This window comes from Abramis brama (genome assembly GCF_963993115.1).
Source record: "Abramis brama genome assembly, chromosome: 1".
NCBI lineage: Eukaryota > Metazoa > Chordata > Actinopteri > Cypriniformes > Leuciscidae > Abramis > Abramis brama.
In genome coordinates this window covers 43,245,030-43,259,735 of record NC_139963.1, presented here as the reverse complement: position 1 = coordinate 43,259,735, position 14,706 = coordinate 43,245,030, and the positions used below count along the sequence as shown (strand labels likewise).

The window sequence follows — 14,706 nt, the reverse complement described above, 5'->3', positions numbered from 1 at the left end:
AACAATATTCTAAAGTCACCACACAGCCTGTGCAGACATGCAATAGTCAGATGAACAGGTCAGTGAGTGCATGAAAACTTGGGAGCTGTTAAAAGTTCAACCAACAATTAAAAATTCTGTCATTATTTACTCACCATCATGTCGTTCTAAACCCATGTTGCTTGCTTTCTTTTGCAGAAAACAAAAGAAGATAATTTGAAGAATGTTTTGGCTGCTTTAATCCATACAATTCATGTCAACAGAGTCCAGGGGCTGGAATCACAAAATCTTCTTAAGAAAGAAACTTAAAGAGCATTACATTCTAAACAGTTCGTAAGAATGTTCCAATTCTTGGAAAATTCGCTAATATTTTCTTAACGTGCCCCTATTAATGCCTTTTCAGATATTACCTTTCATGTAGTGAGTAATACAGATGTTTGTGAATGTAAAAGCTCTGCAAAATGTCAAAGATCAAAGTGCAGATAAATTGAGTTATAGTCTCCTAAAAGAAAGATCCGATTCTGAACTGCCTGAAACGAGTCGTCAGTAATTACATTCTTACTTCCTACTGCATATGAACCTACTTAAGTTTGTAAAAAAAAAAAATTGGTAACATAAATTAGCAATTATTCATTGACTGCCCGTGAACAACGTCTACTTTGACTCTTAAACACTGTAGTTGTAACTGAGACTGGAAGAGTTTGGTTTGTGTTGTTATCATGTTGAGAAGATGCATATTTTTCTGCGTTGTGAAAGCAAATCCACTTTGATGAACTTCCACAGGATGAGGACTCAAGCTTGAATCGTTTCTGACATGTGCTGCAAGCAGTAGACCAATCACAACAGACTGAGCCATCTGACCAATCAGAGCAGAGTAGACCAATCACAACAGACTGAGCCATCTGACCAATCAGAGCAGAGTAGACCAATCACAACAGACTGAACCATCTGACCAATCAGAGCAGAGTAGACCAATCACAACAGACTGAGCCAGACCAATCACAACAGACTGAGCCATCTGACCAATCAGAGCAGATTAGACCAATCACAACAGACTGAGCCATCTGACCAATCAGAGCAGAGTAGACCAATCACAACAGACTGAGCCATCTGACCAATCACAGCAGAGTAGACCAATCACAACAGACTGAGCCATCTGACCAATCAGAGCAGAGTAGACCAATCACAACAGACTGAACCATCTGACCAATCAGAGCAGAGTAGACCAATCACAACAGACTGAGCCAGACCAATCACAACAGACTGAGCCATCTGACCAATCAGAGCAGATTAGACCAATCACAACAGACTGAGCCATCTGACCAATCAGAGCAGAGTAGACCAATCACAACAGACTGAGCCATCTGACCAATCAGAGCAGAGTAGACCAATCACAACAGACTGGGCCATCTGACCAATCAGAGCAGAGTAGACCAATCACAACAGACTGGGCAATCTGACCAATCAGAGCAGAGTAGACCAATCACAACAGACTGGGCAATCTGACCAATCAGAGCAGAGTAGACCAATCACAACAGACTGGGCAATCTGACCAATCAGAGCAGAGTAGACCAATCACAACAGACTGGGCAATCTGACCAATCAAAGCAGAGTAGACCAATCACAACAGACTGAAAGAAAACCATACAGGTTTGGAATGACATGAGGGTGAGTATATGATGACAGGATTTTCATTTTTGAGTGAACTAACCTTTACCTAACTTTAAATACACATGAAATTGTCCAGAAACTCAAGATGTTTGAGGTCTGTTTGAGATTGTCCCGTCTAGAAAAGCAAAACCGTGCCTCAACACTTTGGGTGGGGTGGCAAATGTCTGGGCGTAGAGCGAGGGTCTGGCGTTCCCTTCCATCTCACAGCGTTAACAGACTCCGAGCCGCAGATTTACGGGAGCTAACGAGCGCATGGAAACTCGGCACGTTGGGCAACGACCTTCTGCCATATTTCAGTTCTCTGCAGCGACGCCGAGGGCGAATGTCATGACAAGCGTGAGCTTAGCCACTCGAGGGGCTCTTGCTTTTATAAGAGGAATAAAACATACAGCAGGAAGGCTGCACTTTGAGTTCGGGCCAACACTGGGCGCAGTGGATATACTTCAAACTTCGGGAGGTGCCGTCTCAGACTCGCTCTCATTTCCTCATTTCCTCAATCGGAATATTATAGGAGGCAAAAAAACTAACTAAAAAAGACTAAAAAGCCCATGTACTCACTGCAAAAAAAAAAAAAAAAAATTATAACTCTTGTTTTTCAGTAAAATATCTAAACATTCTTAAATCAAGATACATTTACTTGAAAAGCAAAAATGACTGATATTTGCCCATTTTCACAGACAAGGCTTAGCTAGTCCCAGACTAAAATGCATGTTTGAGCTGTTTTAACTGAAAGCAACTTGCTCTGATATCTCTTAAAATATGTCTGCCATTGTTTTGTCTCAAGATTCACACCAGTAATGTTTTTTTCAAAGGCATGTTTATAAAAGCCACTTAAATGTCCTATTTGAACTAAGGCCTAATCCTGGCTTAATCTAAGCCCTGTTTGTGAAACCAGGCCATTGAGTCTTGTTTTCTGAAAAAAAGAAAATATCAAAATTAAGTGACTTTATGCTTAAAACAAGTACAAATATCTGCCAATGGGGTCTCGATTTAAGTCAATTTTTCTGCCCCCAATGGCAGATATTTTCTTTCTTTTTTTAAACATAAACTCACTTAATTTTGATACATTTTTCAGAAAACAAGACTAACCTCAAATCATTTTAATCTTGATTTAAGAGTGATATCAAGATGGATATCATTTACATATTTGTACTGGAAAACAAGTCAGAAATATTTTTTTTTGCAGTGTGGCATAGGCGCAGGAAGCTGTTAAGCCGAAATCAAGCGTAATTTGATAGATATGACTCTTAGCCGCCTGGCCTCTCAAGGGACATCAGTGGTGTCAGGATCCCGGCAGTGCACATGATAGAGTATTTGTGGTGATTTTTTAATTTGGCCAGGATTCCTCCGGCATGTTGATGGACACCTGTGTGCCGGGCTGGAGGCGACGGGAAGGTTTCTGGGAACGAGGAGCTGTTCAGGAGTGAGAGGCTGGGCGGGTGTTCAGACCTTGAAACCAAAACACACTGCGGTGGAAAGAAAACAGGAAGATGAAGGAACTCAGAACAAAACAATGTAATTAGATGACAAATTAAAGTGATGTTAAGTCATGCTGGTAGTTGTTTAACCCAGAAACATTTCATCCGCCGAACCCCTTTGACCTAAAATATTTACTTAATAGCACCCTCTGAGATTTAAAGGTAATATTTTTATAATTTAACAACACATTTGCATATTCATGGTTTTCTGATGTAGGTTAATGGTCACATGATATGCAAGTAAACAATGTTTTTATAGGGTAAAATGTGAGCTTAAATGAATATTATATATATTATATATATTTAGTATACGCAGTTCTATGAATATGCAAATGAGCCCCGCCTCCACTCACTCACTCCAGCTCAGAGATCCACTCGTTGACGATCACACGTTGATCTGATTGGTTACAAGGTAGTTTGTGACGTCAGAAACACCAGCGATTTCAAACCGTGTTTTTGAGACTGTCTTTGGTTCACTGCCGTTTTAAGGAGAAAAAAAAAACCACATTTGCTTTTTTCATATTACATTACTGTTTCATTCAGAAATCATGCGATTAATTATTTTATTTAATTGACAGCTTTAGTTTTTAACAGAAATAAAATAAAACAAATCTAGTATTGTGGAAAATATATAGTTGTTAATCTGTCTTTCCTAAATTTATGAATAATGGTTTGTATTTATGTTGCATCTTTCTTAGTGAGCTTCTCCTTGCCTTTGTTGATCTTGGGGATCATAAGAAATGTGTTTTATTTATTTTTTTAGTTTTAAGTCTTTATTTGGGGTTATACTGTACATCTACAAAATGTAATAGAAGGTAGAAAAAATTGTCAATACATATTTAATAAATATTTAAGATTTGTATTATTATACGTTTAGACTTTTAAAATACATTTTATATATTATATTCATTTCTTTATTTGTAAGATAATGAATAATACATTTTAAGATGCCATATTTTTGGCAAGACAATATTTTAATAGACAATATATTGCTTTTGCTTCAGTACAGTAACAATATAAAGGACGATTATTTAATTTTGCAAACAAAAGTTGTCTGTTTTCTCAAGCACTAGGCCTTTATCCATGAGAATATATGGCTGCCTTTGTTCTTTTCATCATATTTGGGTTACTTAAAATCCAAAAGTTTTTAAAAAACTATATTGTATACCATGACCCAAACCACACAACTTTTTAATTTAAATCTTCGAGCCATGCATCTCAAAACCACCAAATGGTCCAAAATGACCTCGCAGGACCATGATGTGGCCCTGAAAACCTTAAATGAATGTTTATTGCAATTAAAATACATCGTCGTTCGTTGCTGATCTTCTACCTATTTTCCCTCTCAGGCACCTGCACACACACACTCTCTTTTCTCTCTGCCTCTGTTCTTCTTTCCTTCTGTGTCTCTGCCAGCCTCACTGTATGCCTGTGTTCTCTCGTTCCCCTCACATGGGGCGCCTGTTTTCTCAAAGCAAGACCGCCCTCCCCTCAATACTCCCCCCCTCCCATCCCATCCCATCCCTGGCAGCCAGACAAGGTCAACATGACAGGATTTTCCCCCTCCTTCCCTCTTTCTCTCACCCTTTATCTCCCTCTGTTTCTTTGACTCAGCTCAGCTGAGCGGCAGGCTCCTCCAGAAACAAGGGTCTTTCATCTTCAATCTCCATCAGAGAGAGCAAACAATGGACAGAGCGATAGATAGGCAGTGTGAGTAGTGTACCTGAGAGGTATCATCTCGGTGTGATGGATGCAGTGAGAGTTTGGTGTGCAATGGGAACAAAACAAAAACAACAAATAATGCAGCGCAGTTGTCTGTGGATAAATGTACATTTCAGAGGCTAGCAGCTCAAGTTAAAGGCCTTTGTTGAACCGAATGTGTACTGCGGTACTGTACCATATTTATATACCATGGTATTCACATGGTACTCCAATCAAGAGTCAAAGAATAACATGGTATTACCGCTGTGGTACTATAGGTTTGGTGATGCATAAAAATAGATGTTTTAGTCATGATGATATTTCTAGAGATATAAAATTAAACAATACAAAGAATATCACAGTGATTTTACTGGACTTTTTATTTGGCAATTCAGACTCATTTTAAGTCTCTTTAGGAGCAAAAGCAGCGAGTTGGATTTATTAATTCACTGTGAATCACTTCAAACTCATTTTAGAGTCAACTTAACTCTGATTCAACTATTCGTTTGCATCAAAAAATTTCACAAAAGATTCTGCATGGCATTTTTTTTGTTTTAAATTATAGATTCTTACCAACCCCAAACTTTGGAACGCTAGTATATGTTGCTAAATATTGCTGTTTAGCATTGTTTGTTATTATATTGGCGGATATAAATGAAAATTAAATGTTTTTTTTTTTTACTTTTACCTGTTTTAGTTCTTATATTAAACAATACTAAACATTCTGAATCTACAAGTACCGTTTAGTTGGTTTATTTTAAATTGTTTTAGAGTAAAAGCATAAATATCAATGTTGATGATCATTAAAAGGCTATTGTATATATATATATATATATATATATATATATATATAATATTTCAAATATGAGGGAAGAACAAAACACTAAACTTGGTTAAAATATTTATCTGACAAAATGATTTGCCAAAAAAGGCAAACTACAGCTCCAGGTTTTATTTTACTATGCTAAAAAATGCTTAGAGAAACAAAAAGCTCACAAGAAAAAACATATTGAATACAACAATATCAGTTATTAATATTTCATCTCTTGCTTTGCATTATCACAAATTCAACAACTGACTCCAACAACAATTGCACAATATTTGAATAAAGGGAGAAGATGTCAGTTTTCCTAAGTCAGACACCATATGTATTGCCAAGCTCCAAGTTTCCAAAACCAGGTTAAATTCCTCCTAAGTAATCAATAGTGTCTCTTAATCTCATAAGTTGTGTTGCAGTGCACAAACAAAGTTGCATTGAAGCTTTTACAGTTCTTGAACTCGTGCGCTTCTTAACCAAAATCTATCACTCCCGTGTTTCATGGTAGAGTACAATCTGACAAAGAGTTACGATTCACTGTAGAATTTACAGAAAGTACCAAAGATTCCCATTCAACAGCCTCAGCCGTGTGCCAAAGTTAACAGAGAGATACGAGAGCAGTGGGACAGGAGAACTGGAAAAGAGTTGTATCCTCAGATCACTTTATAATGAGGCAGAACGCATTAACGTTAGCTTCATCGTTCTTTCGGGCTTAAGACGTGCCACTCGTGATGTACAACTCTAGAGTAACTGTGGGTAACAGGAGATCATGGAAAGAAGGCGGCAGTCCCGGACTCTCACACACATTGACGGGAATGGATTTGCCCGGACACGGAGCCAAGCCCAGGCCCAGACTTGAGAGAGCCTTGTTACTTTTTCTGAAATGCTTTAACTCCCTCCCTGCCCTCTTTTTCTTTTCATACAGCTCACTTCTTATTCGCTTATTGTGTTCCAGTTGCGTTATTGTGGCTGTACTGGAAGATCCAAAGCTGTTGGCTTTGCAAGTAAATAATAATAACCAGCTGTGCCTCCAGTTTAACTGCTGAAGCCTTTGGCCCAGTATGATCCAGTGTGCAGCTTATTGCTAACAGCTTACAGTTGGAAAACAATTGTGGTGATGTGGCTCTGCAAATTCAGAGTCATGCAGCAAAGGCTTAAACCATTCTCACGATTCTTGAACTTTACGAGTGGTCGATCCGATCAATGTGAGTTATTCAATAGCCGATGCCGATATACGCAACCAGACAAATTTGCACACACCTTTTCATTCTTTACTAGTACTATATTCGCCATCTAAGAAGAATAGCCAAGACCTCAAAGTTTGGAATTCAAGTGGAAGTTTGGGAATTTACTGACCGAAACGTGTTAAACTTAAACTCTCTTATAAGAGCTTCTATTTTGTCTAGATTTAAGCTTTGCTCGCCCTAGACATTCATCAACTAGCTTATTCAATAGTGCATCCCATGAGGTGCACACTCTTGCTGGCTAATTTTTCTTCAAATCAAATTCAGGTCAATTTCATAAATGTTTAAAATGTATAACCTTTGACCTAAGGATTTCTTTTGGGTTTCTTGTCCTGTTCTGTTCATTTTTCTGTCAAACTTCCTCTCATTTTGTTGCAGTGGTCGTGAGAAGAAAGTATGTGGCTGAGAGGCATTAAAGAAAACAGAAAGTGGAGAGAAGTGAGCGGTGTGGACGCAGTCTGTTTATTTTGGAATGGTTTGCACCGGAGCCCAGGCCATTGGCGGCTCAGAGACGCAGGGACGGGTGGCGTGGACCATCCTCCCGTGTCCCGTGAAGGTGAAGTGGGGGGAGAGAGAGAGCGATGGGTCCTCGGGCTGGGGCGGGACCAGGCTCTGCGCAGCAGGGAGGACATGAGCGAAGCGTTCCAAGAGGAAACGGTGAGGCCACGCTGTGATTAGTGGTTGCAGTTTAACTGCAGAAAAATGCATGGTCCAAGCCCAGCGAGAGAGGGTGGTTTCACTGGTCTCACCGAGCCTCTGACTCAGGGTCTCTCTGTACTGGACTGGGGCTCTTTACTGTATCTCTTTTGCACAAATGATTTTAAAGCAGCATTTTGTGGCATTTCCAAGCATTTAAAAATGGGGTTTTCCAGAATTACAATAAGCATTTAAATTTACATTTATGCATTTAGCAGATGCTTTTATCCGAAGCGACTTACAAAAGTGGAACAAAAGCAATTTGTCATAGAGCCAACAAAATATGTTAAATACAATGCCAGGATTATAGATAAGTCTTTTCACCGACTTTGATGGCAAGTTTTCACATCGTAAATCAAGCAAAGTATTTTATATTTTCATTTGTTTTTAAATTTTATTTGTATAAGACTATACTTGACGTATAACAGAGAACTGGTTAACGCTGCTACATAAATATTTCTAATAGAAATTTGAACGTGGCCAAGAGAGCTCAACACACTGCAAATAGAAAAAACACCAGCAAATTAAGAAAAAATAAATTCATCAATTCATCATTTTGAAATGCAAATACTCACAACGCAACCAAACACAGAAACACACAGCAAATACTCACAACGCAACCAAACACAGAAACACACAGCAAATACTCACAACGCAACCAAACACTGAAACACACTGCAAATACTCACAACACAACCAAAAACAGAAACACACTTCAAATACTCACAACGCAACCAAACACAGAAACACACAGCAAATACTCACAACGCAACCAAACACAGAAACACACAGCAAATACTCACAACGCAACCAAACACTGAAACACACTGCAAATACTCACAACACAACCAAAAACAGAAACACACTTCAAATACTCACAACGCAACCAAACACAGAAACACACAGCAAATACTCACAACGCAACCAAACACAGAAACACACTGCAAATACTCACAACACAACCAAACACACTGCAAATACTCACAACACAACCAAACACAGAAACACAACTAAAAACAGAAACGCAACCAAATACAGAAACACGCTGCAAATACTCACAATGCAACCAAACACAGATACACAACCCAATACAGAAACGCAACCAAATACAGAAACACACTGCAAATACTCACAACGCTACCAAACAAAGAAATGCAAGCAAATACAGAAATGCAACCAAATACAGAAACGCACTGTAAATACTCACAACACAATCAAATACTGAAACACTGCAAATACTCACAACTCAACCAAATACAGAAACGATCTGAAAATACTCACAACGCAACCAAACAAAGAAACGCAACCAAATACAGAAACACAGTCAAATACAGAAACGCACTGTAAATACTCACAACACAATCAAATACTGAAACACTGCAAATACTCAACACAACCAAATACAGAAACATGTTTCAAATACTCAACAAAACTAAATACAGAAACTCGCTACAAATACTCACAACTCAACCAAATACAGAAGCGTGCTTCAAATACTCACAATGCAACCAAATACTGAAACACGCTGCAAATACTCACAATACAACCAAATACAGAAACACAACCAAATACAGAAACACAACTAAATACAGAAACACACTGCAAATACTCACAACGCAACCAAAGAAAGAAACCCAACCAAATACAGAAACGCAACCAAATTAAACAATCTGAAAATACTCACAAGGCAACCAAATACAGAAACGCACTGCAAATAATCACAACGCAACCAAATACAGAGACGTAACCAAATACTGAAATGCGCTGCAAATTAGACAACTAGATTAGGAGGTGTTGAAATAAGTAAAAGTTGCTTTTGTTATTTATACAAACTATTTTAAACAAAATAAATGTTTACAAAGGAAATTATTTTAGAAAGCACTGCATTACGCTACTTTATTGTTTTTCATCTAGAACCCAGAATGTTTCTGCAATCTCTGATCGTTTCCGTGAGGAATTCCACGTTCCAGGACTCTTTCTCCAGTCTTTGTTAAATTCCCAGCCGCACTGACCTCCCCAGACCCTCCTCCCACCTTTTAGCAAATGCTAAACATTTATTCCAAGTGGATGTCAGCTGTCTCTGTCCTGAAGTAATGCAGAAGACCATCTGAAATTCCTATCACCAAAACCATCTCATACTCTCAATACTCTCAATTCCATTGCAGAACTCTCCTGAGGTTGTAAATCTAGCCCACGTGGAGGATCACGGGTGTCATTGTTAAGGCTGAATGCCTGTATGGGTTGTAGCCTCTAAATACCTAAAGGGTTGTTCAATTGTGGCTTAAAAAACAATAAAAAAAACAAACAATAAAGCAATTACTTGGTGCTACTAGATATTTAACAACCAACAGAGACACCCAAGAATGTACTTTTGGTGTGCAGACTAGCAGTTACGAAGAAAAAATGACACAAATAAAAAGTAACCGTTCACTCAAAATTATAAATTGTTATCATCTACTCTTGATCTAATTTCTTTCAGAAGATGTTATGCTCAGAGGTGGACAGAGTACACAGCTTCATTACTTGAGTAAAAGTACAGATACCCCTTGCTAAATTTTACTCAAGTACAAGTAAAAGTACTACAGTCAGATGTCTACTTAAGTAAAAGTACTAAAGTACTTGTTTTTAAAAGTACTCCGAGTATCATGAGTACAAGAGTACATTTTCTAAATATTGCATTACTACTGCCACAGTGCTTACATTGGTAAACACAGCAAACACTTGAAGCGAAAACTATCATTAACTTGTTCAGAAAATTGAAATAGTCTGGCGAGGTTCGGGATGCGATATTTTTTTTCCCAGGATGGTAGGGGAAGACTCATGAATATTCATTAGGGAAGTCATTCCTGATTGGTCTGATGACCTACCCCTAACCCCACCCCTAAACCTACCCGTCACTGGGGGTCTTATGACCTCCCTAACCCCGCCCCTAAACCTACCCGTCACTGGGGTTAAGACCAATCAGGGATGACTTCACTAATGAATATTCATGAGTCTTCCCCTACCATCCTGGGAGAAAAAATACTCCCGGGATGGACCTGCTGGGTCTTCATCCATTGTTTCGTCCATGGTTTCGTCTCTTATCTAAATCTGACCATGGAGTTGACTTTGGCGGAAAGCTGAAGGTGATTGCTGATAGGCTGTCCCAATCAGTGGCGCCTGCACAATCCAATCACATTTTAGAGGGAAACAACAAATTGAGGGTTTCCGAGATGTTTCTTTTTTCCTTTTTTTAGAAGAAGTAACGGGTACTCACAGTTATGGATAGAAATGTAGTGGAGTAAAGAGTACAATATTTGCCTCTCAAATGTACTTGAGTAAAGTCATGAGTACTCCCCAAAAATGATACTCGAGTAAAGTACAGATCCCTCAAAATTGTACTTAAGTACTGTACTCAAGTAAATGTACTCCGTTACTGTCCGGCTCTGGTTATGCTGAATGTCCAGAGTTCTCTTCATCATAATGTTGACTGTGACTGACACAGTCCAAAAAATGCTTGTGCACTATATTTATATATGTGCACCAAGTTTAGCATCAATGATTGATCATTGGCTCTCGCATATCTTGTCCTTGACTCCAAACTTGGCATGACAAGTTTTGACTTTCTATGTTTAAATAAAATGGGATAATTAACCCTTAAAAAAGTTGTTCCAAACCTGTATGACTTTTGTGGAACTCTAAAGAATACATCTGGATTCCAAACAACACTGACTGGACCCCATTGACTTTCATTGTATGGACAAAAAAAAAAAGGCTTAAACTTTTTTTTCTCTAAATATCTACTTTTATGTTCCACAGAAGAAATAAAGAAAACCATAGGGGTTTGGAACGACATGAGGATGAGTAAATGGCAGAATGGGCGAACTAACCCTTTAAATATTGATCTGTTTCTCACACAATGCTATCATATAGGACTTTGAATATAGCGCGCAAATTCTATGGAGTTTTTTTGTTCTTTATGGAGTTTTATAGACTCAGCGTTTGATGATGGTGCTGGCGTTCCATTGATTCATGGGTAAAACCCTCCCAAACATCTTCAAACGCTAGCTAAAGCCAAGCACTTCTTTTGGTCTTTTGTCAAATGTTGTGTTTAGGCCTTGCAGCGTGCACGCATAAGAACGTGTCCTAAGCCTCGGCGTATTCTTTCCATTTGGCCCCACGTTTGAGTAAAGACCAGACCGGGGGCCCCTCTTTAGTCACTGAGCATTAGAGAGCGTAATGGGTGTAATTCACAGAAGCGCTTCAGGGTGGGTCATATTTGGCAAACCATCCTGAGCATCGAGAGGAACAAGCGGTATATTCACTGGCCAGACCCCTCACAAAAGTACGCCAAAGCCTCTGTGTGCCAAGATCTCAGATTTCTGCAACGTTCAGCTCTGCTTTAGCTTGAGGAGCTTCACTTCATATGTGAACCAGAAGTGTTTTTTCTTTTTTTCTTAGAGCATATCGTGAAACAGACAGTCCTATCGCAGAGCTGTCGGTTTGCACCGCAAAAACACAAGTCAACGCCAGCACGCACAGCTGGAGCCGAACATACGGTGAAGTGAGGACTCGATGGCAATAACATGAGATGTTTGCACTGCAGCATACGGCAGAAAGCTGTGCACACACACACACGTAAGAGTATGAGATTGACTATCTGTCAGGTTAAAGGACTGGATTTCACCAAGGAATGACATCTGGCAAGATTGGGCCACTTTAGGGACATCTCGGTGCATTTATCAAGAATATGAACAGTGATTTTATGTAATTCTAAACAAAAAAGCAGGTTATAAAACATAACACGAAGAGGTCAAGTGTCATGCAAACCATTGCACAAACTACACAGGCTTGGGTTTAAATAAAGGCAATCATTAATCTCAAACGCATGCAGGTAAACCAGATTTAATCAAACCGCCCCATGCACAACCTTTATTGGTTTTTGTCCCATGGTGTGAGATGCCCCCCTTGGTTAACTATGTCCTGGCAGGCATCTTCTTTATCAATGGCCCCATGTGTAGCAGCCAATGAGGACGGGCTCCGTTCCAAAACACATCTCAATGTGCTCACAATTAAGCGCAGGGACACTGGAATTGCCTAATTGGATGATGGCTGCTTTATGTCCAGGCCTAAAGCACTATGGACAATAACAGTAACTTTGCCAGAATGCATCATATTCGGATGCAAACACGTTAGCTTTCCGGTCTATATTTCACGCATGAGTCCTTCCCCAAAAGAAGTATTTTATTTGCATCAGTCAAGCACTCCAAAAGAAAACAAACTTATCACATGATGCTAGGTTTACAACGTGCTTCCAGACAGGCTGTCTGCTATTGAAGTGCATTAGTGGAAGCCCCGTTTCTCATTCTTTGGAGGCACTTCAGGCGTCAACTTTTGAGAAATCAAACAGACCATGGCATAACACACTCTTGGAAAATAGGTCAGGGTCTTTATGCTACCCTAACTGACCGTGCTCAGTGGACAAAACTAAATATGCATGCTTATATTGGCACGAGATGAGACCAATGATGTAAGGTTGCCGTGCCATCCGAGTTCATTAGACTGACTTACCTTCTGTAAAAACCTCCTGGATATATGCTGTTGGCCCAGCACTGGTCTCCACCTTAAACTTTCCAGGGGGAATGTTTGCTCCAATTCCTTTGGGTTGCAAAATAATGCCTCAGTTTTTTAAGGAAGGCCCAGCAGATGTCTGCAGAAGGACCTGTAAGACACTGTCACCAGTGGTTGAATAATCTACTGCTGTCTGAAACCATCAGACTGTTGTCTGGACACACATGACAGTGTTCGGAAAAAGCAGAAAACTAAAGACTTGCGAGGAATAAGAAGCCGTCAATCCAGAGTGAATGCGCTGGATCGATAGTTTATGTCAGTTTCAGGCCATGAGAATATTCTCATGAAGCAGAAACCCGTTGAATGCATGCGTGTCAACACCAAGAACAGTGTCCGTACTGTTTTTTTGTTTTTTGTTTTTTTTTATCGACCCTGGAATGACAGCTTAAGAATTATGCACTGTAAGAAAGAAAAAAACACACACAAACAAACAAAAAATGGATCGTGGTGATCGTTGTCTTGACATCAAGGTGCATCGCTTTCTGGCGGCGCTGGTCCAGAGGGGTTTTTAATGGGTGGTCGTGCGCAAAGACGATGGAGAGGAGACGTCCCCCTTTTCAGCTTCGTGTCCGGATGGTGTGTCGCCGTGTCGGGTTTGCGGTTTCCTCAGGTCGTTTTCCAGTCCTGGGGCCTTCGCGTTGTCTTTGGAGACTGTGAGCGGTGAGGTGGGTCTCCAGCACCCCGGACGCGAGCCTGTCCGTGTCTCCTCTCCTCTCCTCGGGCGCAGCGGGCGGAGGGATCAGCCCTGACTGACTGTGACTCTGCCAGCTCAGCGCATGTGTGCTGCTCCGCCCCATCCAGACAAGCCGAGGAGGAGGAGGCCGGCCTGGGCTCACATCCAAACTAACTCCCCTCCCTCCCTCCAGCGCTCTCAAGATTTTTATTGGCATGGTAATAAAGCTTTTTTTTATCGCCGAAGCTTTAATAAACATTACCTCCTTAGACCCCTTTTCCTTAGATCTATTCATTTTGGTCTAGCATAGTGGACGCTCTTAATTAATTTCTTTCAGATAATTCATAATATGATATAAATTAAAAACGCTCTCTTTGTTTCTTTATTGGTGTTATATTATATAAAACACTTGACCAAATATATAATCATGTTAAAAAAATGTTTTATAATAGGTAAATAATATTTTCTACATGTTTTCTATAAAATCTAATACAAAATTATAATAACAAATGTAGAACTAACTGTAATGTAGGCTAATATAAAGTGAAAAAATGTTTTTAAAAAAATATTTACTATTTACGTGCAAATTACATTGACTTTTTCATTCTTATTTTTTTATTTTTTTATTTTTTTGTCAGCTGCATGTGCAATTTATTGATTTTGATTTTTAATTTAGGTAGGCTATTATTTAAGTCAATGTATTTGATTTAATATGTCTGAATCAATCAAATTAAGCATCTGACTACATTAGGACAACAGACGTCATTTTAGATATTCAGATAAAGTTTCTCAGTCACTTTTTTTACAGTGTGTGTATGTTTTTGTGCGTGTGTGCGT

General features: G+C 39.3%; 1 protein-coding gene across 1 annotated transcript in view; it reads right to left on the bottom strand.

The window, feature by feature from the left end:
• Positions 1–13,978, bottom strand: part of glis2b (GLIS family zinc finger 2b) — a 40,059-nt gene extending 26,081 nt beyond the window's left edge. Inside the window, exon 1 of the mRNA XM_084129901.1 lies at positions 13,137–13,978. The gene's annotated coding sequence lies outside the window, so the exon portion shown is untranslated. The remainder of the gene's footprint in view (positions 1–13,136) is intronic.
• Positions 13,979–14,706: the final 728 nt, after the last annotated feature.